General features: G+C 35.6%; 1 long non-coding RNA gene across 1 annotated transcript in view; it reads right to left on the bottom strand.

Annotated features, from left to right (window-relative positions):
- The window catches only part of LOC127157142 (uncharacterized), a 54,081-nt gene extending 28,984 nt beyond the window's left edge, over positions 1-25,097 (bottom strand). Inside the window, exons 1-3 of the long non-coding RNA XR_007825834.1 lie at positions 24,961-25,097; positions 3,583-3,643; positions 1,766-1,878 (exon numbers count right to left, since the gene is read on the bottom strand). This is a non-coding gene — a long non-coding RNA (uncharacterized LOC127157142). The remainder of the gene's footprint in view (positions 1-1,765; positions 1,879-3,582; positions 3,644-24,960) is intronic.
- Positions 25,098-26,206: the final 1,109 nt, after the last annotated feature.

Below are 26,206 nucleotides of genomic sequence, written 5' to 3'. Positions count from 1 at the left end.
TTCGAAGGGCCACAATCCTAGTTTGGATTGGTCATTTCTAAAAAAATTACAATTTATATACTTTTTAACTACAAATGCTCTTGCACTAGCTTGACTATCCTGCATTACGTTGTCACATTGAAAAGCTCACATGTGACGTAGGTGGAAGTACCAACCTAGTGTTTGCAAAGTGAACATGCAAAAAAAAAAATCTCAAACGCACTTTACCAAAAAATGTAATACAACAATGTTGGACGATTTTGAAGTGGGAGGACAGAATGAGATACGTTTTTCCCCTACCCTGCCTTTTTCAACTGAAGAACACAGACGAAGAACAAACCATGCGTGACCTTTCCAATGTGATTATGTAATCCGTGAAGTCACCGATGTGCATAGCAGAGCTAATACAAGATGAGCATCTGTAATTAAAAAGTATGTAATTCTTATATTTTTTTTTTGAAAAATGACCAATTGTTTTGTTAGATAAGACCATCATTCCTCGGCTGGGATTGTGTAGAGGCCTTTGAAACTGCACTGGAACTGCAATTTGGACCTTCAACCCGTTGATCGCCATTTAAGTCTACTATATAGAGAAAAATCCTTTCATTTCTTTTCAACTGCAGAAAGACAGACATGAACATCTTGGATGACATAGAGGTGAGTAAAACATGCTCCCATGCTTGGTGGTTCGAAAAACGCATTATTTTTCACATAATTTACATTATATAGTATATATAAAATACCTTTCTTCCCAGCCTGGCGCAAACGGCACGATTAGTTCTGGGTTTGACGAAGGCCCTCCTTCTGAAAAACGAGACGTGTTGTAATTGGTTAGCTGTCCCAGTGCGTTGTGATTGGCGAACAGCTTAGATGGTGTTTCAGTACTGCCACGCACATGATATTATCGTGCTAATTTATTTAAATATTTACATACTTTTATTGCCCGAAACCAACTCCAGCATAAGGCTAAAAGCAGCCTACTGTTTTTAATGACTTAATTTGTATTTAACATGACAACAATTGAATAAAAACATTGTAAGTTACTAATTATACTGTTTACATTTCCTTATTCAAAAAGCAGCTACAGAAAATGAGCAAAGAACATTAACATTATTAAAGAACATCACTGATTAGCCTAGCCTAGTCTAGTGCAAGTTTATGCATTTTAAAAAAGCACTTGCTTTATATGTGACGCTAACTGCACTGTATGATGAATAAATCTCTTACCACACACTGTACAAGTCTGCGGCATGTTACAGGTCCAACACGACCACCAGAGCTGATCGCGGCCACTCTGGTCAATGCTTGTGTTTATACCAGCTGCACTGCGGCTCGTTGAAACATCCCAGAAGTGGCTCTCCACACTGCATCTCTAAAATTATGCTAATCCCCACCTCGTCCCTAATACCTACGACCCAACCATTCGAATTTCCGTAGACAGGATTTATTTTGATTATATTCTAATGGGCCGCATTGAGACATCATAGCACTCGGAAACAACGCTGTAGTCCAAACGAGAAATATTTCCCTTTGGAGTGGACTTTGAGATTTGTAACTTTGTAGATCTTTTTTATGCCCAAACATACAGACCACACACTGACTAAAATTCAAAAAGTTAAAATGCATAATAGCACCCCTTTAATTCAAGAGTGAACTAATGCTTTAATATAGTAACATATAGAGTACTTCTGATATTAATATATATCAGTACCTTTCATTTGATAATTCTTTTTCAAGTATTCTTGTCTTGGTGCTCTTGTAGGCACTTACTGAATTTTTTACCTACCCGTAGGCATTAACAAATGGTAGAAAACAGCTTTCAATGCAACTGGAATCCGACTGGCGTTAATGTATGTATCTCCAGGTAGTCCTCGTCTGTTTGTCTTGAGACGTCCAATCCTGAATCAGGGAATAGAAGTTTTATAGGCCATCACAACCCCTCAGGCATCAACAGAGAACTACAGAGACACATGCTCAAAATTACACTTATGTTTCTGCTCGTAACTTTCAAACCATGTGGTCTACAAATGAAATTCTTGGGCTTTATGGTTTTATGACTCGTTAGACACACCTGGTGGTTTCAATTTTCGCCTGGCAAAATTTGACGCCATTTTGAATTTTTTTGTTTTTGTATATCCTTTCTGGATATCAAAACGTAATTTTTGATTAGTAATATGCATTGCTAAGAACTTAAAGGGGATTTTCTCAAATATTGTCATATCCTTACAAGACATACATCAATGGAAAACTTATTTATTCAGCTTTCATATGATGAAATTGACCCTTATGACTGGTTTTGTGGTGCAGGGACACAAATACGATGGCATGGACTCCAAACTGGAAGCAATGCTATTGGGCATATTGGTGTGGAAATCTAAAAACGTGCATCACTTTTTGAATAATTACATTCCGTCTGCCGTTTTGAATTCAGAAAATGCTTTTTTTTTTTTAAATTTGACCATGAAGACTGTTAATGGGAAAGCTGTCTCATGAAAAATGCATTTGCAAAGCACAATCTGTTGGTCACAAGGTCATGATCTGCTTAGCCTAAAATCATATTTCTGAATTCACCACTCTTCAAGCATGTTTTTTTTTTTAGCTTTTTTAGCTCAGGCAGAGCTTCGCCCATAACTGCTAACAAATTTTGCCAAAAGAATCAACATAAAATCATTTTTTTTTTTTTCTTTTTGACAAAGGGGCAAGTGAGGGAGACAAGTGGCAGCAACATAATAAAGACAAAAGAATAAATCTTGCGGGCATATTGAGTCTCACAGCGCAGAAGTGTGAAATGTTTGCAGGATAAGACAAAAACACATACAGTAAATGGGCCAGTCAGACAATAGAGTGAATGGGAGTATGCGAATGGATTTCAGTTGTCCGTTTCGGTTGTCCTCTAAGAAAAAAATCTTATTACATGGTCTCAGAAAATGTTTTTTTAAGTAAGACTTGCGGTTTTAGCTTTGTTGTATTTTTTTAGGCCTCAATAAGAACAGTGTCCTTATTGTTTTTAACTACAAATATTGAAACTTTTTGACTATATAAGTGAATCTGACTTTTGGACTGGATGTTCCCACGTGTATACTGTCAAAATAGAGCATAATGATTTCTTATTTTTTTCCTTATCATAGCTTGTGGTAAATATAGTGTGGATTTCTGGCAAGAATAGACTGTTTGGCTCTAACAACCTGATTGCTATCGTTCGTTCATTCTCTCGATTAAAACCCCTGATTGAATGTCATACTGTGTTGATCACAGTAATAAAACCTGATTGTAATCATGGTTTGGCTCTCTCTGAATAATCAACTGTATTCATGCGAAACCCACAGAGAGGGCTTTTTAACGCCGGCACTTGTAGGAGATTTGGTTATACCTCTTTAAAATCCCAGTGGGCAACCTGTCGGCCAGGTTTTGGCAATCAACAAAAGATTTAGTTTTTTGCAATTAGAGCTGTCTGATGTTTCACTGTAATCGTGTCGACTTGCATCAAGGAATTGACGGATGACATCTATGATCGCCCTTTATGGATCTTTAACGCCTCAATTATTTTTCTCGATAATGGCCTCATCTTGGTCGCGTTGATGAAGCGTGTCTGGCGAAACAAACCTGTGTTTTGAAGAGAGCGAATAAGCTGCTGCCGCTACAGAGACTCTGCAGTGTTGATGACCTAGATAGAGAGTAAAAAGAGAAGCAGAGAGAAAGGGGGGGAGGAAAGGAACAGCAATTAATTGAATACTTTACATTTTTTGCATTAGGATTGCACTGTATAAGGTCAAGAATGACTTGAATAACAACAAGACCTGAAATGCAAATTGGAACTTTTCTTTTGTCAGCAACAGATCAAAATCATGTGGATGTCATAGCACAGCATAGATGGTGACATTACTTTTTTTTTTTGTGGATCTGCCTTGAAGCTATGGTTTGCACTTTACACAGTCCAATAAGTCTGAAGCGTAGAAAGAAAATTAATTGAATAAATAAATTATATACCCCAACTTACTGAGACATCTGGACCGTTTTCTGTTTTATGTAACAACCTAAATCTTTCATATGCTATCAAATGGTGTGTCACACTATACCGGAGAAAGTATGAGGAGGAGGAGATGGACCATAGAAAAATGACTGGGAGAAATCTCAGCATGGCTGCTATAGGAATGAAAGTCCCACCTTTTAGGTAAAATAGCAAATCTTAAGCTTTTTTTGAGCTAAAAAGCTCAATTTATGATACAATTTTTCTGATTTGATATGTTATATAAATGCAATCTTGACTAACTATTTTTGAGAGTTTCCTAATTCAAAAAAATGGTAGCATTACCAAGATGGCTGACAAGCGTGCGGATTTCCTTCAAGAAAATATAGCAGATTTGATAATACCCAAACTTAAACCATCAGCCATTCAATTTATAGTCAAAAAGCCATTGTATATTGGTGAGACAGTTTAGGTCATTTTTTGTCATTCTAACACTGGTTTTTCAAAACTTTATTTTACGAGAAATACTTCAAGAATTAGCAGTTTCTGCTATAATCAAATTGTTTTGTAATAAAATGCTGAAAGAATAAGTCCTGACATACAGTTGAGGTCAAAAGTTTACATACACCTTGCAGAATCTGCAAAATGTTAATTATTTTACCAGAATAAGAGGGATCATACAAAATGCATGTTATTGTTTATTTAATACTGACCTGAATAAGATATTTCACATAAAAGACATTTACATATAGTCCACAAGAGAAAATAATAGCTGAATTTATAAAAATGACCCTGTTCAAAAGTTTACATACACTTGATTCATAATGCTATGTAGTTACCTTGTTACCAAAAGACCCTTGTTTGTCCTGAACAGTTAAATTACCCACTGTTCTTCAGAATTTTTTTTCAGCATTTTTGTGTATTTGAACCCTTTCCAACAATGACTGTGTGATTCTGAAATCCATCTTTTCACACGGAGGACAACTGAGGGACTCAACGAGGAAACACGATGCATTAAGAGCCAGGGGGTGAAAACTTTTGGAATTTCAAGATCTTATTTTGTCTTCTGGCAAACATGTAAGTATCTTCTGTAGATTCTGAAGGGCAGTACTAAATGAAAAAATATATAATATTTAGGCAAAATAGGAAAAATGTACATACTTCATTCTGTCAAAAGTTTACACCCCCCAGCTCTTAATGCATCTTTTTTCCTTCTGGAGCATCAGTGAGTGTTTGAACCTTCTGTAATAGTTGCATATGAGTCCCTCAGTTGTCCTCAGTTTGAAAAGATGGCTCTCAAAATAATACAGTCATTGTTGAAAAGGGTTCAAATACACAAAAATTCTGAAAAACCAAAGAATTTGTGGGACCTGAAATTTTTTTCTGAAGAACAACAGACAGTTTAACTGTTCAGGACAAACAATGGACTCTGAACAGCATAAAAAAAAAAAACAGCTGTGGATCATTCAGGTAACAACACAGTATTAAGAGTCACGTGTATGTAATCTCTTGAACTAAGTCATTTTTATAAATTCAACTATTATTTTCTCTTGTGGACTATATGTAAATGTCTTTTATGTGAAATATCTTATTCAGGTCAGTACCAAATAAAAAAATAACATGCATTTTGTATGATCCCTCTTATTTTGGTAAAATAATTAACATTTTGAAGATTCTGCAAGGTGTACGCAAACATTTGACCTCAACTGTATAATAAATGACTTTTATCTGTATTTGATGAGCTGTTGTCAATGATGTTTTACACCGTTAAGAGCCCACAGAACCATTTGCTAAATTGTCTGCAGATATAGACACATATTTTAAATCAATATCTCTTGTCTTTAAAGCTAATGTGCTATTTTTGGTGACCAAATGGGAGAACATCTGGTGGAACAGAAACACATTAATTCTTTTAAAAATAATTTAATACATTACAGATTCGACTATCTAAATGAGTCTTCACAAATCATTTAAAACGCAGCATCTGCTTAGAGTGCAGAACCATAGAATAAACTAGAAATGCACAAGCATTTCTGGGTTAATGATAACATATCACAAAGAAATGTAGGTTAGAGGATCAGATAGAATCCAACCACCCTCATCTAAACAACCACAGTACGTGAGAAGTGAACAGAACAACTCATTACTTATCAAATTATCTCTACAGGCTTGCTTAGGTTTGAGCAACATAAGATATTTTTAAACAGGAGTGGATAAATGCAGAGAGTGTAAACTAAGCATGCGCTGAGGTTAATGAACCTTGTTAAAAGTAAAACTAAGAGAAAACAATCTGAAAATGGAAGGTGTTTACTATTATACATCAGCTTGTTTTTAAGAGTGAATCCTGAGGAGTCACACTGTCTTTCTGCTACCAGACAACACACATAATTTGAATTTATGTGCTCAATTGACTTACAGTAATCCTAAACTAATACCTAGCTGCCCACTCATTAACGGCACTGAAGACCCAAGCAGTTTTTCAAATGTAAATCTACTTCCTAGTAGTGCTGTGTTAGCACTTTACAGATTGCACAGTTAAATATTTACCTGTTTATTTCTAGAGCCTTTTAAAGGGAACTCTGGGTATTTTGACTTGCATGGCTTAATATAATGTAAATGATGTCTTCTACCGAAATATGTAGTAGAAAACACATTAAAGACTTACGTTATTTTAAAAAATCCACATTGTTTTGTACATATTTTGGACTATTGGGGGCGCAATTATTTTTGATTATGTCAAATGGTTGCACTTGATGAGCTTTATAGCCCTGATGCCTTTGAGGCTTTGAGTAGACCACAGCTACTGAAAAAGCTTAAAACGGCAGAGACAAGAAATGCTAGATGCCATCCTGGCAGGATGTAAACATGCTGATGCTTGTCATGACGCCGCAGCCACTGAAGGCGTTTTTCGGTGTGGATTTCACTCGATATCTGGGAGCATTTAGACTCCTTGTGGGGAAAAATCGATGGTACGGCATTTGGTTTAAGTCTTCGCTTATATCCATTGCAACCTGTAAGCTCGTTCAACAGTTGTGGTCATCATATCTGTATTTTATTTTCCGATAATTGTTTGTGGTACAAATAGAAACAGGTAGCGCAAGTAGCTTACAGAGTGCAACCATTTTACATCATCAAAATAATGGCAATAAATAATATTTATTTTTAAAATAACATAACTCTTTCACGGGTTTTATGCTAAATATTTAGACACAATTTACATTTTATTAAGCAATAAAAATGTTAATCCCGCTGTTTTGGGGAAATTTCCAATCATAAAATGAGATGCAACCATATACACCACTGAGATTAATATATATATGGGGAAGTTACTGGTTCATTCTATAATTAGGGGTACATTTAGAATTTGACTACGTGAAAAAAAGTTTTCCTTTTTCTCAAAAACCCAAACATGACCTTACATAGCCGCTTTGAAACAATCTATATTGTATAAAGTGCTATATAAATAAAGGTGGTCTGTAGGAATATGTGCATAAAATACTATCTATGTGTAAATAAAATACCAGCTACTGTCCACCATGTTACCTTTACTGAGTAACACAGTTGACAGGTAACTTAGTTGACATTTTTAGTGTTTTGGGCCTGTACTCAACATGGAAGCCTAGAACTACTGAGCATATGGTATGTTTAGAAATATATTTTTGTAAACAAAACATAAGTTTTGGTTAAATTGTCTTGTTAAAATTTGCAGCAGTAATACTTGTGTAACACTGTTGACAGTCAATTAATCCACTCTTGACACAGGTTTGCTAGTTTCACCAATCAAACAGAGAGAACATAACTTCCAGTGTTTCATCTATGTGCTTCTAGAGTAAATATCATCATACTGTGCAAATTATGTGAGAATGGGACAAACCATTCCTTTTTTAGGGGGGGTTTCTAGTGGGTAACTTAGTTGACAATGTTTTTTTAGACACAAATAAAACAAGTTATATCACAATAAACACTTATTATTTTTGAAGTGCACACCGAAATGTCTTGATAACCTAATCTAACTGAAGTCAAATCTATGAAATTAATTTATAATTGAGGTAATTTTCATGCTTAAATGCAGAGTAGAATGAGCAAGGTTACAAAATTGGACAGCTGTAAACCAGGGTTGTATGTGATATGAACATTTTTTGAACAAAAGATATGGCTTTTTCAACATACAGTAGTGTGATTGGGAAAAGTATAATTGTGTACTAGAAAATAAAGCATCAGGGCTTTATATTGATGAAAATATTTAATGGACATGAGATGTACCCACAATTATAGAATGAACCTACTATTATTCATGTATGAACCAAGGCGAATATAGCCCATTACCACATCACATACGGCTGGAGACAGTAACAGGTGTCGCGCGTGCAGAAACTTGGACCACTTCCCAAGCTCATCCACTCTCATCCCATTTCCCAATATCTCCCAATATTGCCCAATATTGTGTATGTGTGCATACATTTTCCAACAATATCTTGCTATAACCAGGCCATCATTCTCAAAGGGGTTCTCGTCTGGGACAATTCAATTGTCCCTACTATTCTCTGGATAAAACCCTCAAGAGTACACTATTTCAAGGACTGGACAGGTTGTTTTGACATAAATATCAAACACTGAGACTGGTTGAGGGTCTGTATTATGGCAGAGTTGGGTCACTCGTGGGATTTACCCATAATCCAGCCCAGACTGAGAATGACAGAAAATCACTGTAATCCGACAGCGACATGGCTAGTCTTAGAAAATGGTCTTAAGTGGCCTCTCTTCTTTTCTTTCAGAGCAGACAAAATGGCTGTAAAAAAAGGCAATCAAATTGTTTCCGCTGGTCCTGATGCACCACCATGTGTGATTGGACCCTGGTCACACATGTAATTGCTTATAAGGGAAAAACCAGTAGCTTTTGGATGTGTACATCAAAGGGTAAAACACGATTAACGCAAGGCTACAAAATCAAGACACATGTTGTTTTAGAGTCTGCAGGGATTTCAGCTGCCAATCGCTTTCTAATCGCTCCTAAAGTATCCTGTGGCACGTTCAGATATTGAGCTTCGACATTAAGTGGATCAACTTCCCCCATTAAAAGAGCACCAGAGGAAGCCAACGTGATCCGCCAATTACCATCAGGCTGCCATCCTGTTCTGTGCGTCTGTTTCAGTAGGTTATTTTAACCTCTGCTCCAGCTCATGTCCTCCGGCCTGGCGTTCTTTCAAAGACAGTCCCGCTCTGCGTGAACGTGACAAACAGTGACAGCTCTGCAGCGCTAGAACTGTTTAAGTGTCTTTGCCATGCATACACATGGCCCAATGCAAACAGCTGCCACTGACAGGCAGGGGCACGATGGCGCCTCTGCATTATCGACTGGGACAAACAACGTCCTCTACAGCCCCTGTCGCCAGCTCTGACCTCACATCTGGAAGCCTGTGTTAGGGTTCGCGTCATTCTCAAGTGCAAAGTGTTTAGAGTATGAGGTCACGCAGCAAAACACGAACAGCGTGTCTCAAATCCAGCTGTCGGATCTGTCGTCTTCTTCTCATCAACATGTACGTACACATCATTGGAGATCTTTTCACATTTTAAGTCTTATATGAACAAGGCTATCTATCACGGTGGTATTATTTTTAGTCTTTGGTAATATACAGAATTAACATCTACCATATTCACGGTTGCGTGCACCATCACACACCATACTTCATAACAAGTACATTGCTATAACAATATCAAAACAATAGAGGACAAAAAAAAACAATAGAAGGAAGAAACTAAAACAAATAAATAAAATAAAAATGAATAAATTAATAAATAAATAACATAAACCAGAAGGGGAAAATTATACAAGGTTAGACACTGAAAGCTTTTGACTTTTGACGTTTTTTAATGTCCATCAAAGACAAAACATAACAACTGACATTAGTGGGCTCTTACCCAAAAATTTATGAACAAAAAGTTGCCAAGAATAATAAAAAGAGTAACAATATATTGAATATGGGAGTTAGAGTCAAATATCAAAAGTGTTAATACATAGCCTACTCTAACATTTGTTCTTTGTTTTTTGTTTTTTTCTGAGAGATGGGTACATAACTTATTCCAAAAAAAAATTTCACAGACACATTCACAAAAAAAGATGTACAATTGTCTCTTTTATATCACAGAAACTAGCCACATTTTTGTCTTTTTCACTGAACACAAAGAAATTAAGTTTAGTGAAATTAATTGCAATGCTTTAAGTAACAGAAAAGAATAAAAACTCAATCAAACTGAGTAATATCAACAGAAACAAATAAGATGAACATAAATTTATTAAGTTAACATTGCATTACCTTTTACAGTTCATGCTAAAGGTCATTGCACATTGAGTCTGAAAATTTCGTATGCATTTTTTCGTTTTTTTTTTTTTTTGTATTTGTCAACCTTTTCTTTCAAAATGTTTGCTACGGATGCGAAAACAAAAAATCGAACCTGATCTGAACTTTTTTATGACGGCCAAAAGTTTCGGAAACAGTGTGTAAACACATTGTGAGGTCATAATTATTTTTTAACGTGCGAAAACTTGCATACACAAGCTGAGACCTGACATGAGATTTGATCGCAGCCACCGCTCACGTCCAAACTGATAAATTACAAGTTGCATAGAAACGACCGTACGCCCAATTTTCTGTCGTATGTTCGTTTTGTAAATGAAACTGATTGTGTCTAAAATGCTTGTTTACTGAACTGTTGTATAAAAGCAATAATTTAAAACAATAAAAAATGCTTTATGTTTTATGGAAAAAAACATGAATGCACTTGAAATGATGAGCAAATGAAGGGTATCATCTAAAAATTCCCATAAGCCTCCATTTTGGCCTCTCATTTTCTGCTGTTTCCTGAACTCAGCTGATATGTTTGAGGGCTTATGAAAACAGTAGCCTATAAAGGGCTACGGTGCTTAAACTTACAGCTATGCTACCGCTTTATCACCCCAAGGGGGTTTTATAGAACGCTATTTCTAAAAAACATCGCTATTAATGACTTCGCTCTTAGTCTCGTTTATGGCTCCTGAAGCATGATTACAAGGCATTTTCTCATGGATCAAAGCCTTGGAGCGAATCGATGAGAATCAATTCAACCCCTCCTTCCCCCAGCATTCAACTTTTTACAGACAATTAATTCCACAGATGGTGAATCGCTACAGAGGCACTTAGCATTCTCCGCTCACATTGACTTCCCTTTAAAATTACAGTATTCTATGACACTGGATCTTTGAAAAACCACAGGGTGCAAAAAAGCTCCTCCCGTCTAAACTAAGAGGAAGCAAAAACTTAAACGGTTCATTGATCCGGAACATTTTAAAATCAGAGGCTTTTAGATCTTTGCGATGTCAAAGAGCAAGAGATTTTAAATCAACAAGGTCGCTCGCAAAGCAAAATTATGATCAATCCAGGCCTCGCCTTTGGGTGCCCAAGCGCTAGTTAATATTGCAGTTGTGTCTTGCCTTTCCTGGAAAGAGTAAGGCAAAACTTGAATACGAACTAGAAGTGATTTGATGCGAAGGGCTAGAGGAGAAATCGAGGACAGTCAGCTTTTTGAAATGCAACCCTCATGATTATTTTCTGAGGCAGCCGCACGGATTGTATCCCTTAGTACACTGGCACTCTGTGTGGAAGACCTTTATCTGGGCTGATGTACTGAGTCTGTGCTTCTTGTTTACACATTCAGGGCCTTGTGTTTGCCCGCACACTGTGAGGAAAGCTCCACTCCATTAATCTGTGTAGACTGACATAAGCGTCAACTGGCTTCTTGTTGAAATTCAAATGAGCCTAGAGCAACTCTGAACATCGGGGGCAGCGAAAACCAGGGAATGGGAGGTTTGCAGCCATCGATCTGAATAAAAGAAAGAGTTGAGAAAAGAGAAATATTGGGAAAATGTCACCTTTTATCAAGACGACTTCATAAAGTTCTCTCAAAATGATTCAGCGATGGCAATTAGAGGAAATGGTGCACAAAGAAAAACAGAAAATGAAATGTGAAATACTTCAAGCTGCATTACAGCAGCATATCTTTTGATTCGTTTTAATGAAGAAAAGTGCATTTGATGACTGCATTTCATTTTCATAAAATGCATGTTCGAGCGCAGTGCATTTATGAATATCGTTTGAAAAGGCTTCCAACAAAGCCATATACCAGGAAAATGAAATTATCCGTTATCACTCCTTTTTTTGTACGTGGTGCAACGGTGCAGGGCAAATTGCTCAAATTATTCCCACTTGTGTGTTTTTACCTTTCAAGTGAAAGGGATTCGGCGTCTAAATCAATAATAATTTAGCCCAGTGAAAAGAAAACCCATCTGCCTCTAACCGAAAGCCTAAACACATTCGGGGGCCGCTATATGGTCGAGTAAAGGAGAGATTCCTGGTGGTTATAGAAACGCTGAATGCAATTTCAATGCTTCGAAAAGATGAGTCTCTTGAGACACTTACAACTTCATGTTGCTTATATCTTATTCAGGACTGCAAATTCAAAAACGCCTTCAGAACACATTTCCATTCATTTCTCCTGCGGCCATGTTTACAATGAAAGTGCTGCGCTGGCTTTTGGCCGGTCTCTGAGGGATTTTACTTGAATTTCACTTCATGTTCATACACCAAGAAGCAGCATTCAAGCTGGAGGCATGCGTCAACAACAATGCACGGCCACGCTGTTGTGTCTTCAAAGTAATGCATTCACTAGCTCTGCACTGTCCATTTGCCGCATTGCCTTTTTGATAGACTCCGGCGACTCTGGAACTTAATTATCCTTGCTGGACGGCAAGCATATCCTTTCTCTTTTTTGATGCTTAACACTGGGACGATTTGCATGGGCAATAATTTACATGGTCATTTGGGGGACTAAATTTCCAATCCAATTTGCTTTATCTGCTCGTTTGTTCCCCTCTTTTGCAGTGTTTTGTTTAGGGACATGCTGAAGAGATACAGCCCGAATTGTTGCAGCTCGTGATTAATGTGGCCTATCAAAGTGTTAATTGAAGCGAAATTGGACTGCGCTGCTCATGTTTGGATTATCTGTTTGCGTAGAGTTGGTTTTTTAATTTAATCTTCTTTTAATTTGAGGCTGAAGCTTTGTGAAATGCATCTGTATGATTACACTGAATTGTAATTTTCTGCTTTATGTGCTAACATAAAGCACAGAATTTGGGGTTAGTATCATAAACGCTTACTTTGTTGTTATCTACATTCTGTAAAAACCAGATACCTGATAAATATCTGGGCGATACAAAGACATGTCAGTAAAGGTGACTTGTCAGTTTTAAATGAGAAAGACACAAATGTGCCAGATCCTTATAAGCACTGCATTTGGTTTTATTTGAATACTGAGCAGAAACATTTCCACTAATAAACCCAACAAAATAAGTAAGGAATTAAATAAATGCATACATAAAATAACAGACACAAGAAAAGAATATTTCAAACCACAGAAGGTAACAAACCTCTTGTTGGTAAAAAACTGGTATCAGCATTCACACAGGGAAATGATTTTGAAACATGTTAATGTGGAAACAGAAATTAACATACACCAGTCAAAAGTTTTTGAACAGTAAGATCTTTAATGTTTTGAATTCTCTTCTGCTCACCAAGCATGTGTTTATTTGATCAGAAGCATACACTGCAAAAAATGCTTCTTACTTAGATTTCTTGTCTTGTTTCCAGCCAAAATATCTAAAACTTCTTAAATCAAGAAGGATTTTCTATACAAGCGAAAATGATTGTCTTGTTTTCAGAAAAAGCAAGTCAAAATTAAGTGAGTTTTTGCTTGAAACAAGCAAAATAATCTGCCAATGGGGTAAGCAAAATAATCTCGTTTTCATCTTGAAATAAGATTATTTTTCTTACCCCATTGGCAGATTATTTTGCTTGTTCTAAGCAAAAACTCACTTAATTTGATGTCTTTTTCTGAAAACAAGACAATAATTTTTGCTTGTCTAGAAAATCCTTCTTGATTTAAGAATTTTTAGATATTTTGGCTCGAAACAAGACAAAATTCTAAGAAAAGCATTTTTTGCAGTGTAGGAAAAACAGTAAAATTTGTAAATATTTTTACTATATATAATAACTGTTTTCTATTTGAATATATTTTTAAATATAATTTATTCCTGTATTTCAAAGCTGAATTTTTAGCATCATTACTCCAGTCACATAATCCTTTAATATTCTGTTTTGCCGCTCAAAAACATTTATTATTATTATTATGTTGAAAACTTAGAAATGTTCAGGTTTCTTTGATGAATAGAAAATTCAGAAGAACAGCATTTATCTGAAATAGAAATCTTTTGTAACATTATAAATGTCTTTATCATCACTTTTGATCAGTTTAAAGCATCTCTGTTAAATAAAACTACTAGAGTAATGATGCTGAAAATTTAGCTTTGATCACAGGAATAAATTACATTTTAAACAGTAGTTATTTTAAATAGTAAAATATTTATTTTATTAAAAATTAAAACTCCTGCTGTTCAAAAACTTTTGACTGGTAGTGTACAAGTCATTAAAATTTAAAGAAAAGTCATGGAAATGTCCAATTTTTCAAGTTAAGTTCTGCTCAGAACTATTTCATATTTTTAACAAGATAATATGATTTGAAGTGCCACAAAAATATCTATAAAATGATGTTTTTAAAATCATAATACTAGTATAGGCCTACAGGAAGATTTGATTAGATATGACTGGTTATGTTTGGCTGTAATTGGTACATGCGATAAGTCCCGCCTTTTGTGTTTGTGCACATTCCGCATCTGCAAATCAATAAAATGGTGTTAATTGGAAGACTAATAAAAAAGTAAGTAAACAACCCACATAGTTAGATATAACCACTTTGTTACGTCAAAATAAGACTTAAAATGGCATGAAAACATGATATGTGGGAGATTTAATAAGTAATCAGCTGTGTCTGTGACCAATATTTACCGTGCTTTGATGATCGGAAGAATTCAAAAATAGTCACAAGTTACATATATGTATATATATATATATATAGGCTTATAATTTATGCCTTTAGCTAAGTGTCTAGTACTGTTTAATGTCAGTTTTGCAGATATGTTCTAAAATCTGTGCAGAAAATATTTGTAGATTCCTTCTGGGCTTGGTTATGTACAATTTGAAAAGTCATGAAAAAATCATGCGATACAACAAACGCCTATGGGACCTCTGTTCATAAGTCATTCTTCTTTTCATTCCTGTCCTTGAGATAATGCTGCACACCCACGAGACTGTTCCAGTTACTAAAAAATCCCGAGTCTGCTTGCTATCCTCTCTCACCAATAACTGTGGAGTATAACACAGATGGTTCACAGGTAAAATCATCTCATCTGATCCTACTGGAGAGGCAGCATGTAATTATGAGGAAGCTTCCAGGCAGGTCTGTCCCTTCCCCCTTTTCTGCACAGGGGAGAGATAATTACTGGACCTGCTTTTCAAGGGCAAACAGTGAAGTACCGTCACCGACGATTGAGCTCTTCGCGTCTAGCGCGAGACGGAGCAAAGATTTTCTCCCGGAACTCCCGGTTCCCCCCGTCTGGTCCTCTGTTCTCATTAATCCACACATACACCATTTATCATCATTAGCATCCCACTCAAGAGCCGGGATCATCCTGTTTTAGGCCCTTCTCGGCCTCCTGAGCGGCGGTTTAGCTCGCCGCTTTCTTTCCTTGGGGGGGAAGCGAGGGTGATTTGAACAGCTTTGAACATTTCATTCATTGTACAGTATGTATTTATGCAGTCTAAGGTCTGTATTGCATAAAACGACAGGGGCGACACATATACTGAACATAAAATATTGCAAAATAAAATACAGTTTACTTCAAGCTTTTAGCTCAAGGTTAATTGTGCCAGGCAATAAGTGCCAATTTTCTACGCCTCATTTGCATATAGAAAAGTGTGTTTGTGCCGAAAGGAAGGAAAGAATGAAATACCGCATGTACTTGAATGATTCATTTTATAATCGATTTGAAGGAACAGTTCACCCAAAAATGACATTGCATTTTTTTTTTTAATCTGTATGACCTTCCTTCTTCTGTGGAACACAACATTTAAAATTTGAAATTCAAAAATTGTTCTCGTCCATACAGTGAAAGACAATATGATTCAAAGTAATTTTGGACCCCACTGACTTTCATTGCATAGACAAAAATAGTTCTTCACATTGTGTTCTACAACAGCGTATCAGTGCCGCGTTAAAAAAAAAAAAAAAAAAAATGGAAAATTCTACAATTACGAGATTAAAGTCCTAATATTTTGAGAATAAAGTCAAAATGACAAGAATAAAGACGAAACATTACGAGAATGAAGTCAAAATATTTCGAGAATAAAGTCAAAATTACGAGAATAAAGATTAAATATTATGAGAACAAAGTCAAAATTACGAGAATAAAGTCAAAATTATGAGAATAAAGACAAAATATTACGAGAATAAAGTCAAATTACGAGAATAAATTTGAAATATAAGAATAAAGTCGAAATGTTTCGGGAATAAAGTCAAAATTATGAGAATAAAGATGAAATATCACAAGAATAAAGTTGAAATATTATGAGAATAAAGTCGAAATATTACGAGAATAAAATCGAAACACTACAAGAATAAAGTCAAAATATTTTGAGAATAAAGATTAAATATTTCGAGAATAAAGTTGAAATTACGAGAATAAAGACAAAATCTTACGAGAATAAAAATATATTACGAGAATAAAGTCGAAAAATTTTGAGAATAACGTCGAAATTATGAGAAAAAAGACTAAATATTACGAGAGTAAAGATGAAATATTACGAGAATAAAGTCAAAATGTTTCGAGAATAAAGACGAAATTACGAGAATAAAGACTTCATATTACGAGAATAAAATCGAAATACTACAAGAATAAAGTCAAAGTATTTCGAGAATAAACTTGAAATATTACAATAAAGTCGAAATTACGAGAATAAAGATGAAATATTACGAGAATAAAGTCAAAATGTTTTGAGAATAAAGACTTAATATTATGAGAATAAAGACAAAATATTATGAGAATAAATTTGAAATACTACAAGAATAAAGTCAAAATATTTTGATAATAAAGTTGAAATATTACGAGAATAAAGTTGAAATTACGAGAATAAAGTCGAAATATTACATGAATAAAGTTGCAATTACGAGAATAACGTCGAAATATTATGAAAATAATGTTGAAATATTACAAGAAACTTTGATGACTAATTATCTGAAAATCTGAAAAATAAAAAGAATAGCTGAACATATATTATTTATGCCTTTACCTAAGCATCTAGTTCTCTTCAACAAGTCCGTTTGTGCAGATTATGTCCTAAAATCTGTGCAGAAAAGGTTTGCAGATTCCTTCTGGGCCTGGTTAAAATGTGTAATTCAAAAACTGTTTTTGTCCATACAATGAAGGACAATATGATCCATAGTTGTTTTGGACCCCATTGACTTTCATCGTAAAGACAAAACCAGTTCAAAAAATACATTTCCGGGCATCCCGAGTTCTAACCCCACCTCGAAGACTTTTCCGATCCCGCCCCCTTCTCTCTCCCACTTCGCTTCCTGTCTCCTCTACACTGTCCTGTTACAATAAAAGCAAAAGACGACAAAAATAAACCTTAAAAAAAATGTTTTTAAATTGAATCATCTTCAGTAGCCACGTCAAAAACTCAGCATCAAAGCCTGGATGAAAGCTTTCCAATTAAAAGAGCATTTGATGGATCTCAGGTGGGATGGGTTTGATAGGATGCTTCTAAAAATGGACATCTTTTATGCTCCGTTTGACTGCCAAATCCTGGCTCTGCGATCCATCACAATGTAATGTATCTGCCCTAATCCAGCATAGGCTCTTTGTGTTGTTTCTGTAATCTTCTCCATAGAAAAACCATTAAAGCACCAAAAGCTTGTATGATTCCATAATTCAGTCTGTCCCACAAACTCTGCTGACAGCTAGAAATGCATCTATTTAGGGAACAAGAGGGAGGGAGAAAAGAGGAAGAGGCGGAGAAGAGCAAAGGATGCCAGTGATTTAAGTAAACTGTAGCACTTAATAAATGAATGGAAAGAGTTCCATTCCAATAGAGGGCAAAGTAATTATAGGAAGGTGATGTATTTTCACTAAACGATCCTTCTAATGTAAAGCAATGGGAGTGGTGAGATTTTCGGGATGAGAAAGGGTGATTTTAATAACGCTTAAAGTATTGAATGATGGCTATGAGGACCTGATTGTGCTGATATAATACAATTTGAAACTATGAGACTATGCCTTTGAACGATGTCTAAGAAGGCAGTTCATACTGTGACTCATACGAAGAAAATCGAGTTTCTTTTCAGGCCCTAAAAACCAGCATGCAAAGCTGGAATTAAGTTAGCTCGGGAAAGACACAAAGCCCTTGGTTTCTCAAAAGCGCATTATGTAAAGAAACACGCTCTGCCCCAAATGTCCTCAATGTTTAAGGTGGCTCTAAACATTATTTTTGTCATGCGGCTGAGCTGCTTGGAGCATCAGGTAAAGCAGGTTAAGCTTTTTAGAGGAAAAGAGTAATGCGAGAGTCTCCCTCATGAGACAAAGAGACAGCGGCGAGGGCACTGCAAATGAGAGAAGATCATTACTGTGGGAGCGCAAAACACCATCACGGCTTTGCCTTCTTGGTCCCCTGGTATGTATATATATATGGGAATCCAATATAGTGCTTCAATTGAGCTTTGATTCCATCATTAAGAAAGTCCATTGAAAGAAAATGTCTAGCTTTTCACAGACAATGAAAAAAAGCCATGAATATGACTTAGCAGATGATGATGGCCATGTATTAAAGTGATGTGCCAATTTCTAAATCATTACTTTAATGAATTACTCATTAAAGTCACTATAAAGCCTAATTGTGGTGAATGATGAAACAACCTTGGACAGTATTTATCATATGGTGTTATGAGTTTTGAAGTTTTGGAAAATATAATAATATCACTAAAAGAACACTGCACATGCCTCGGGCAAAGTTGATTTACTTTGATTAAGGTTTCAGATTCAATAAAGCCACCACCAAACTACCAATGTTATGATTAAACATTCTATTTTAGCTTGGCAGAAAATATTGGCAATAAAAATCTCAAATTTACATTGATAAATTAAAGGTTACAACCTTGCAACCATGAATAAAAAACACATCCAGCAACTGATGACAAGTGGTTGTCTTTATGAATTAGTCAACTGAATCATTTATTCAAACCTTGGTTAATTCTCAAGTAAGTGTTAAAGGAATAGTTCACACACAAATGAAAATTCTGTCATTAATTACTCACACTTATGTTGTTCCAAACCTGTAAGACCTTTGTTCATCTTCAGAACACAAATTAAGATATTTTTGATGAAATCCGAGAGCTTTACATGGACATGTACTATTTTAATGATGTTCTTACTACCTCTCTGGGCTTGAACATGGTAGCTGTGCTTGCACGTCCTCATTTTGCTAAGTTAGATGTGTTCATAAGTCAACATATTTTGTTGACCCTCAACGTTTTAATCTAAAAAATTTGCCTTGACCATATCAAGTGTTGCCAAATCTGGGCTACTTATACACTGTTGCCGAGGGTACACTGTAAAAAAAATAAAAAACACAATTTGTTGAGTCAGTTAAAAATAATTTGTTACCCTGCTGCCTTAAAATGTTAAGTTCAGTCAACTAAAATAAGTTTAGTCAACTTGAAATGTTAAGTTGTACTAAGTAACAACTTAGATATTTGTGTTTGCTAAACTTAACAGATGGGTAACCCAGCTACCTTAAAATTTTAAGTTGATTCAACTCAAATATCTAACTTGTCACTTAGTATAATTTAACATTTCAAGTTGAATAAACTTTTTCTGAGTTGACTGAACTTAAAATTTTAAGGCAGCCAGGTTACAAACTATTTTAAGTTGACTCAACAAATTGTTTTTTACAGTGCAGTGGTGGACAGTAACAAAGTAGTTTTACTCTGTTACTCTACTTAAGTACATTTTTCAAGTATCTGAACTTTACTGAAGTAGTTTTATTTTGAGTAACTATTACTTTTACTTTTCTATCCAAAGCATTAGATCGTAATTTTTACTTCACTATATTTCATAATTTCATAAGCAGCAGAAGAACAAACTAATTCTTTTTAATGAACCTTTTAAATCGGTTCACAAATTGCACCAAATAATTAATTCACAAATTTGAATGATCCGATTGCAGCTGTTCTGGAGTCGACAACTCATTCAAATGATCCATTTAGAGCAAGTCTCCAGTGAACTAAATTCACAAGTATGAACTGGGATATCTTGTTAAGTAAGTTACTAATGTCAAATTTTAGGATTAATTATTGTAACTGAATATAATATTTAGGTCAAAACTGTCAGTTGTTTGTAATCTAAATCTGATGTAAAGGGTGATCTGTTTAAGCCCACTGAAATGCTTGAATGCAGACACATCAGCATCAGTGTCTCTATGTTTTAGGTCAAAAAACGAAACTGATGCACATTTAGCCCTATGTGACGTCTGTTTTTATATTGTTTATCAACAGTATACATTTTTATATTGTTTGGATCAACTAGCAGAGTAGACAGATATGAATGCTTATTCATAACCATACTGAAAATAAGTAAATACTGTTAGCTGATGCTAACAGTTAAGCAAACAAGCTTGCTGGTGCTGGTGAGGTCATTTTTAGATATAAAGTCCAAATATATTTATACAACCACCCAGATAGATTACATCAGAGGAAAAAAGAAAGGATGTGATGTTCAGAACATGGTAACTACAGTAATTACCAAAGTGGGAAGTGATGCCCTCTGAGTGCATTTGGTTAGGGGTGTTTTTACACCACAGACAAGGTTTGAGAAAAAAAATCATTATGAAAATATAATTATATTTTCCTTAAAATGTTCTTCATAATTTCAGGCCTTATTCTCATATCATATATAACTGTGACATTCTGCAAAACAAGTTTTAAAACATTTTTTCTTACTGGTGAAAATCTGTTTTCTCTCAGGTACGCATGAACATAGTCTATATCAACTACAAAAATATATCTTGACTCCATATAGGGGTTATTTTGGGAAAATCACAGGTAATTTGAGAAGTAGGATTATAAAAAATATATGCTAAGATAAAATTAAATTAGGTAGCCTATATAAAATTGCAAAGTACTTTTGTACTTTCAAAAAAAAATTAAACTGAAAAAGGAGTACTTTTACTTTTACTGGAGTAATATTTTATTATACATATCTGTACTTTTACTGAATGTACAATTTTTACAAAATGCAGTTTAAATGTGGCTTCAAACAGTTTTCATGCGATCCCAGGTGAGGAGGAAGGGTCTTATCTAGCGAAATGATCGGTTATTTTCATTAAAAAAATAAAATTTAAATACATTTTTTTTAGACGCTTGTCTTGCCTTTCTTTCCCTGAACTCTGTGTATTGTGATTCAAGAGGTATGTCGAAAAACTCCAGTCCTATTTTCTCCCTCAACTTCAAAAGACTTTTCAAAATCATTGTACATCACTGCAGAAGTGAACATGCAAAGAAGATCAAACCCCCTTAACAAAAAATAAGCGATATAGGACAAATTTGAAGTTCAGGGAGAACATGAGATGGGAGTTTTTCAACATACACTAACTGTCATAAACCGGACAAAAAACAGTCCAGGCAGAGTAAGACAAGACGAGCGTTTACAACTGCATTTGGGGTCGTTTGAAGCCACATTTAAACTGCATTTTGGAAGTTCAGAAATCGGGCACCAAATAAGTCCATTATATGGAGAAAAATGCTGAAATGTTTTCCTCAAAAAGAACATTTCTTTACGACTGAAGAAAGAAAGACATGGACATCTTGAACGACAAGGAGGTGAGTACATTATATGTGAATCTTTGTTTTGGAAGTGGACTTCTCCTTTAACCATGAGTAATCCCTAAAATCAAAGGAAATGCTAGATGAATAACACTGATGTGATACAAGCACCAAACACTGATTGTAAATTCTAAACTTCACAAAACTATAAACTGGTTCAAATCTGATTGGTTAAATCACAGTGTTATTCCAGGGTTAACAAAGATGTTGATCCAGGAACATGTTACGCTTGGTAAAATTAAGTTCTGCCAGAAAGCTCTCGCATTTAATCAAAAATATCTTAATTTGTGTTTCGAAGATGAACGAAGGTCTTACTGGTTTGGAACGGCATGAGGGTGAGTAATTAAAGACAGAATTTTCATTTTCGGTGAACTATTCCTTTAAGTAATTGTCTTTTTAAACGAAACATTGAATCATTTACTCAAGCGATTCAAAAACATTGAATCATTCAGGAAAAGAACATGATTACTGTGTTGCTTGGTTCTGCTGTGGCTTTGTCATTGCTAGTTCAAAAAAGGCATTTTTAAATTGGAGAATCTTTTTGCGTTTATATAAATTGTTAAGCCTACTTTGAATAAAACTTAATGTGATTTCAGTAAAACCTTCCTTTTTGTTAATGTCACTTTCAATATAACCGAGAAAAATCATGATGCCATTGTTTGGACTAACCTTGTATGACTTAAGACCATAACGATTTCAGTCATTTCTTAACACAAACAAAATCTCCATTAATGGCTTGACCACCCATGAATCAAATGTCACTGAACGCCCTCACATCTTATATTCAGTACACTTATCTGCCGTGAAGTCATTACGATTCTTGTTCTGGTAGCATTAGGGCTGCTATGGCTTTTGTAATGACTCTCTTTCAATTAAACAAAGCACAAGAGCAGTGGGCTGAAAAAGCGATTGCTCTCACTTAAAAGCGATTTACTTGGCATACATCATTATTAGTGGTCCATAAAAGTCTTACGAATTGAAATCACGCTCACGTCTGAACAAAAATAATATTTCCGATGGCTATAATTCATGAGATCTCAGAGTCATGATGGTCATGTGGGGTTAATTAGCAACAGGGATGAGCCTTCAACTATAGCCATCTAGAATGTGTAATTAAGTCTCTCGTTTAAGTGCAAACGACTATTCAATCTCCTTTCAATCTCATATTTAGTGATTCTGCATCAGCAAAATTAAATAAATACTTTTAACCTAGACGCTTTGAGACCTGAGGCACATAAGAAGCAACAGAAAGTGTATGTCATACACAGACATGTTTACAGGAAATTTTATTCAGCCCGGGACTTTTGATGAGATTTGCAATGTTACATGGAGACATCACAATAGCAGGCCTCATCCTGAATAGGACATTCTGAATTATTCATAACTGTGCTCTTGACCCTGTTCTTTTCACTGACCCATTACAACATCGTGCACTCATTTATTGAAGCTAAAAATCTCCACACATACATATCAAAACACATTCATGCAATTACTCCCTCGTCAAGGGCTTCGGGCTGTTTAAAATGCTCTCTGTGCTCCCCCAAAAAAACACTGTGCTAGAAGAAGGGCAGAATGTATTACAAGAGGCCATTAAAAATGTCTGGCTCCTCCTTTCTCTTTCACACCAAGGACAGATCCAAAATCTTTGAGTAGGAATAGGATGATATTCCTGTCCTGAGACCTGAGCGTGTCCTCCAGGTAGCCTGGACTTGACATGCTCTCTGCACTAAGCAACAGAATGCCATCTGGATCAACGCCCACACAAACCCTTGGCCCTTCATTTCTGCCAATCACTAGGGTCCCCTTCAGACCTGTTCCATCAGTAGGTGGAGGAGACGCGCTACAGTTCAGGGAATAGGATTTCAGTTTTTCCTCAGCGTAGGATGCTGAGAGAACATACTGTGACATGGACTTTATATGATATCTCGTAACATAATTAGACTTTAATGTAACGTTGATATAAATGGGTTCTTTTAGAGGTGATTTTTTTTTCACAATAAAAAAACAGCATTTTAACTAAACATATGTATTTTCAAAACGCAAGTATGAAAAACAAAGTCTGTCTACATTGACAAACAGTAAAAAGCATATATCGGCCATATTGGCAGCACTGAATGTAAACAATGCCACTGAACTAAACTAAATCTGCATACTTTTCTGATAGTTGCTGCTGAAAATGGTCAATTATTGTCGTGTTTTGGGCTGTACTAATTGGTCGGACTAGGAAAAACATTTGGATTACTACAGACTGCCAAAAATTATACAACAAATCAAGGAGAACTGTCTGAGGAATAAAAGGCGTTTGTTGTTGGCCAAACTGAAGCAGGATTTCCAGGGCAAAAATCTGCACAACATTCGCAGTTGTTCTTATCATTTCCAGCTAGGTAGGTGAAATAATAGACTAATATCTTAATTAATACTGCTCGTATGTGTCTTTACCATCTATTAACTTTAGTTTGTCAAAATATTGCGCCCTTTCCTGCTTACTAAGTCCTTCTCTATATGATTTAGCAGCTTTCACATGTTTTTTTTCATGGTTTAGACAGCATAAATTAGCAAAACAATGTATTTAGTAGTATCTACATTAACTGTGCAATCCATGCTGTTGTTTACATCCGAGTATCGCCATTATGGCTGCATATCCGGGTAACTGACCAAATCAAGGTGCAAGTGCAAACCCTCTATAAGGCTATAATAAAACCATATTTTTCTGCCTAAGATAATTTTTTGAAAAGTTATTGCTCTATAATAAACCTGTGGCAACTTGCCTGGTGAAAAAAAACAGCATATGCTGGTAGTTATGTTTTGATGCTGGTTAGGTATGTTTTGATGCTGGTTTATGCTGGTCCTTTGCTGGTTTATACTGGTCCTTAGCTGGTCATGTTGCTGGTCAAGGACCAGCATAAACCAGCAAAGGGCCACCATAAACCAGCATCAAAACATACCTAACCAGCATCCCAGCATCAAAACACAACTACCAGCATATGCTGTTTTTTCACCAGGGTTATTAGCCAGGAAATTACACATTCTCAAAGTGTCTTACATAAAGCAGGCGATTCCATTTGAATCAGAGCTAAACAAATAGTGCTGTCATCATTTGAACTATATGAGACGCAGCCTCACTAATGAATGTACAAAAAGTCATATTTTACCTGAGTTTGCTGGTTGAATTGAATGTGATGAGAATAAAGGTCATGACCGAAAAATGTTGGCAAGAAAATAAGCCTTTCTACTGAGTTCTCTTTGTGGGATTCGCGCGTTAAAACACAGCGCGCTCAGTGTATTTCAGATACCGAACAAATGACTCTTACGAATCGGTTCTTTTTAGTAAATCAAATACATCTGCCCTGCGTCCCAATGTGCATACTATCCACCCTAAATTCTATGTGATACTAGTAAATTTCAATACTATTTAGGGCAGACAGGGTGGATAGTATGCATATTGAGACGCAGGCATGATTAAGCTAGTGTAGTCCGATTTACGAACAAATGGCTCTTCTCTTACAAATCGGTTCTTTTTAGTGAATCAAAAACATTTAACGCAACCAGCGTAGTCTGCTTTATAAGCAAATTACTTATTTAACCGAGTCTTTTTAAAGATTCGTTTAAAATTCTCACAAACGCAGAAGAGTTTCCCAATGAATTCGCTAAATTTGTCAGAACTTTACTGAATCTCCATCAAGCTATTAATAATTCCTCTGACTCATTACTTTTAACCTGTCCACAGCCATTAAGAACTCACATCATTTCGCTCTTTCCGTTCATTTATTTAAAAAACAAATTCATTGCTTAAATGGTCATATTTACGTTTCATTAACACACGTTGAGACCCAACATTTAAGTCTACGTAAATTTGGGTCATGACTCATTAACAAAACATTGTATTAATGTGAGATGCCGTTCATATCGCTAAATCTTAAAAGTTATTGGATTGCTCACTCATTAAAATCACTATAAAGCTATACTGGAATGATTAAACAACCGTTGGTAATATTTGTCAATGGATTCATGAGTGTTAAAGTTGTACAGAAACAAATCATAGCGTAAAAGAATAAGTGACACAGCAGTTAACCCTAAAGAAACAGCATATGCTGGTAGGTATGTTTTGATGCTGGGATGCTGGTTAGGTATGTTTTGAGGCTAGTTTAAGATGGTCATTTGCTGGTTTAAACCAGCAAAGGACCAGCATAAACCAGCAAAGGACCAACATAAACCAGCAAAGGACCAGCTTAAACCAGCAAAGGACCAGCATAAATCAGCAAAGGACCAGCTTAAACCAGCAAAGGACCATCTTAAACCAGCAAAGGACCAGCATAAATCAGCAAAGGACCAGCATAAACCAGCAAAGGACCAGCATAAACCAGCAAAGGACCAGCATAAACCAGCAAAGGACCAACA

This window comes from Labeo rohita, chromosome 25 (genome assembly GCF_022985175.1).
Source record: "Labeo rohita strain BAU-BD-2019 chromosome 25, IGBB_LRoh.1.0, whole genome shotgun sequence".
NCBI classification, from domain to species: domain Eukaryota; kingdom Metazoa; phylum Chordata; class Actinopteri; order Cypriniformes; family Cyprinidae; genus Labeo; species Labeo rohita.
This window is presented reverse-complemented; position numbering and strand designations above follow the sequence as displayed.